Below are 4,233 nucleotides of genomic sequence, written 5' to 3' on the forward strand. Positions count from 1 at the left end.
AAAAGCAAGTAGAGAAATATGAGGGGACTTTTAGGTAAATGTTTACATTACAGGAAGAAAAAGGAAAAAAAGATTCTCCCTGATTTTGGCACGAAAAACTGCCAGAAGTGTAGAAGGAGGAGGTAAGCCCCGTGAGCAATCCCCTCACAGCAAGTGCAACGGCCCCCCGTAGTTAAGGAGGTCCCAAACCATCCCCTGAACAGGTTTTGCGCCCCCGCACGGGGGAGCCAGAAACTTCCACCCCTTTATTCCTATTGTGCGGCAGGTAGGATAGAGACCAGCCCAGGGTAAGCGTTTCCCGCACACTTTGGTGTCGGGGCCTCCCCGGGAGGGCCCGGGGAGCTCTTTCCCCCTTTTTAGTTGCTCCTAGGCCCCCCCCCCACGGAGCTCCCCCCATTTTTACATGAAACGACTCCTCCCCCAACCCCCGGCCAGAGCCTGGGTAAGCTGTGGTGCCCTGGTCATCATTTCCCCTGAGCCCTGTAGAGTTTTTCATAGTGTAGAAACTGTATGTACACTGAATAGATCATGAGAAATAAGGGGTCGATAGATCAGCCAAAGAAGTAGTTAATTGTTCTCTGAATTGTATGAATCTGGTAACTAAAATATTTGAAGTCTTGAGGTTAAGTAGACTTTGAAGTGATATGATTTTTGTGGAGGATAAACCAAAAAAATTGTAGCAATTATCAACTAAATGGTTGTAAGATTTTGTGATTGCAACCTTTTGGTTTCCTTTTTAAATCTCCTTTTTTTTTTGGGCCCTTAGGGTTTCTTTATTTGTAAACCTATTTATTTCTAACACAGGCTCTTACAGTTAACAACCTAAAAAAAAAAAGAGTTTATCCCCGAACAAAAGAAAAAATTTCATAATTAACGCAACTTACACAACACACATTTTTATCCTCTTGCAAATAAAAGGTCCATTTTCGCACTCCTGAAAATAAGTGTCATTCTATACCTTTAAAGGTGGTAATTTTCCCGGTGTTCTGTTTTTCCCATTTTTTTGGGATAATTGTTATTATGCTTGTAAAATTTGGAACCTTGCTAGTTTTTTGTGTTTTTTTTGTTTTTTCTTTTTTATATTTTTAGAAAGGTTTATAACTTTGAAAAGCAAAATATTGTAGATAAAATTTTCCCTTTATACAACGGGGGGGACAGTATTAACCAAATCAGACCCCCAGTCATAGTTAAAATTTTTTAAGTAAAAGTTTTTACAATTAGTAAAAGTTACTTTTTTACTGAACAGAGCTATAGAGTATTACTAAGTATTTCCTTTAGTTTTTGATACAAGTGCAGGAAAGCCCTGAACACTTGTAACCACACTCAACAGACGTAACATGTAAACATGAAATACACAGTGCATTATTGAGTAAGGGATGACTTTACTAACAGATCCAAGTTCTATCCTTGATTTATGGAAAATAAGAACTATTATTGCTTTGCCAGTAACTAGAGCCCCATATTTCAGGGGACGCCGGGAAGGATCCCAGAGCAACAAAAAATGCTGGACGCTGATCGCAAAAAAGTACATGAGATCGAGATCAATCTCAACAAGAAGAAGCCTGAGGAACAGGATCCTAAAATAAAAAGCAAGAGATCTTCCTATGCAGAGATCCAGCTTACCTCCCCTACCACCAAAGAGGCACCGAAACAGGAGTTCAAAACAGAAGTACGTGTGTAGCTACTCAAATTTGCTACTGTAATGCTTTTCCTAAATGATTATGTTGCTAGAAGGTGATAAAAAATTTTTTTTGCTTATCATATGTGTGAAAGGTTCTTCCTGTTGGGATCTAACAGTTTTTTTTATTTTATTTTTTTTTTTTTTGTAGGACATACAAAATTAATTCCACACTATGTAGTTTGACTTCATTTCAACCTTTTCCCTTCATTCTCTCACTTGCTTTTCTCCTTTGTCTCCCTCCTTCCTATCTATCTCCTCACCTTTTTTCTTGTTATTCCTCCCTTCTTCCCGTTCTTTTCCTCCCTCTCTCTTTCTGTTTCTCATTATTTTCTTTCTCCCTCACTTAATTTTATTCTCATTCATCCTTATTATATATCTTTCCCCATCTTTTTGTCAGGTCCGCCATAATGTAGTACCTTCTCGTGGAGCCGGAGAGGCACAGTTTGCAGGAGCTAAGCGAGAGGCGCATTATTCCAATCATGCTAGAGGATGACGATGATGACGACGACCGCACTACCAGCGAGAGCCTTTCTCATAGTGAGAGGTAAGAGGTATCAGTTTGAAAGGAATGTTGCATTCTGTGACATAGAGGTGCGGGGAAGGAAATTTCTAATGATATAAGTTATGTAGTGTATACTGGGCAAGTATATATAAACATTTGATTCCACAGTAACACATTATAGATTTTTTGTAAGTTTTGCACGGTACATTTTTTTTTACCGAGATTTTGAAATTAAATATATTGTGAAAGGAAATGTTTAGACTTCATTTTCATTTGGTATATGAATCTCATGTAAGATTCCTGGTTTAGTGAGCTTCACTTTTTTCTATATTTTTTTATCATAGAGACTTGAGCCAATAAAATTTCCCAAGCTCTATTATTTTTATTGATAACACCATTTTACATCCTTTCAAGTGCTTGTAACATTGTCCTTGGCTCTTTTTTTTTTTCTCTTCTTTTTCTAGCTGCTCTTCTTATATTCATGTACTGAAGGATTTTGCAGCATTGATATCTATTGCTTACCACTTCACAGCTAATCTCCAACTCCAGCCTGTCTCTTCAAGTCTGCCTCTGTACTGCTATACCCTGGGTCGCATGCATCAATAACTACAGCATTAATACATATTGAGAGCACTTTCTAAATTGAACTAAAATGATATATAGAATAACATATATTTAATAGTTTTGTAAGAGTATAAACCTACTATTAAATACAATAAACGACTGAGTTAATCCATATAATTATCAAACAAATTATTGGCAGTAATATATAGCCATAATGAAAAGCAGTGTAAGAATATGAACATACTATTAGATGCAACAAACTGGAGTGAAGTTAATCCATATGATTATAAAACAAATTATTGGCAGTAATATATAACCATAAGTAAGGAAAGAGAGTATTTTGATTATCTCTGCAATAATAATTTAGTTTTATAAGTTTTGAAGTAGAAAAAGTCAAATACCTAAGTTAGAGAGCAGAAGCACCAACTTGATGTAGTACCAAACAAGATTCTTCAATGAATGAGATGCTAGAGCATATTCAACATGATTAGAAATAGACTAAGCTGTGCTTATAGCAAATAACCACTCTGCTTAATAAATGGCCCAGATGTTAATATTTCACCATAAGGATCCCATAGAAAAATAATGCATAAATCTGTGATGCATTCAAGTAGACAAGGAACATCAGGCTCACTCCCTCATCACACCTCAAAGAACTGTGGTAAGAACACCAAATGAAACTGGAAATGAATATGGGGTTCAGTATACTAATCACTTTTGTATGTAGGAACATCATGATGAGTAATAATCTAAAAGGAGATGAAACCAAAAAGAGTGTCATAAAGATATTTTCCTCCTTTTTTTCTGTGGTGCTACTAAAAATTTTGCATCTGTATTTTGTTAATTGTCATAGAAAGAATTCCAGCAATATTGGAGATTGCTTGCCATATATAACAGGTTAAACATGTTCATGTTTTTTAGAGCATTAGACTTCTGCTTCAGCACTAAAGATATTATGCCAAGCAGGTAGTGCCAATGCTGTGAAAAGCGAGCATGCCAACTGTCCAGTTTCAATTGTTGTTCCCCAGTTGTAAACTTTTAACTATAAGAGTATTTTTTTAATTTTATATATTCTGACTTTATGCTTATAACAAGAGCCCTTGGATTGTTAGTTTGCTTTTTATCTTCTGAGAAGAACTATTTTAGTACATCATTTATAAAGACTTTTCCAGCATGTTAGTGACACCAAAACAAAATGCCACACCTAATTACTAGAAACCAAATTCAAAATTCTGTTTCTCTTAATTTAATTGTTGTATACGTTTTTCTTAGTTTTTTCTCTTTCCATAACCTTCTTTAAAAGATGCAGATATTTTCATAATTCATCTTATTCGGGATTATCTTAAGTATGTTTAGTTGATGTAAAAGTGTATGCATGTATGTAGGGATGTGTGCCTGGGTGCATGTGTGCATGTGGACACACACACACATACACATACCCATACCCATAACCCAGTACCACATACCCATACACCATACCATACCC

The 4,233-nt window shown here is 36.1% G+C and overlaps 1 pseudogene; it reads left to right on the forward strand.

Moving 5' to 3' along the window:
* Nucleotides 1-1,297: 1,297 nt before the first annotated feature.
* Nucleotides 1,298-2,244, forward strand: LOC119569348 (annotated as a pseudogene).
* Nucleotides 2,245-4,233: the final 1,989 nt, after the last annotated feature.

Source organism: Penaeus monodon, unplaced genomic scaffold (assembly GCF_015228065.2).
Source record: "Penaeus monodon isolate SGIC_2016 unplaced genomic scaffold, NSTDA_Pmon_1 PmonScaffold_14353, whole genome shotgun sequence".
In the NCBI taxonomy this organism is placed as follows: domain Eukaryota; kingdom Metazoa; phylum Arthropoda; class Malacostraca; order Decapoda; family Penaeidae; genus Penaeus; species Penaeus monodon.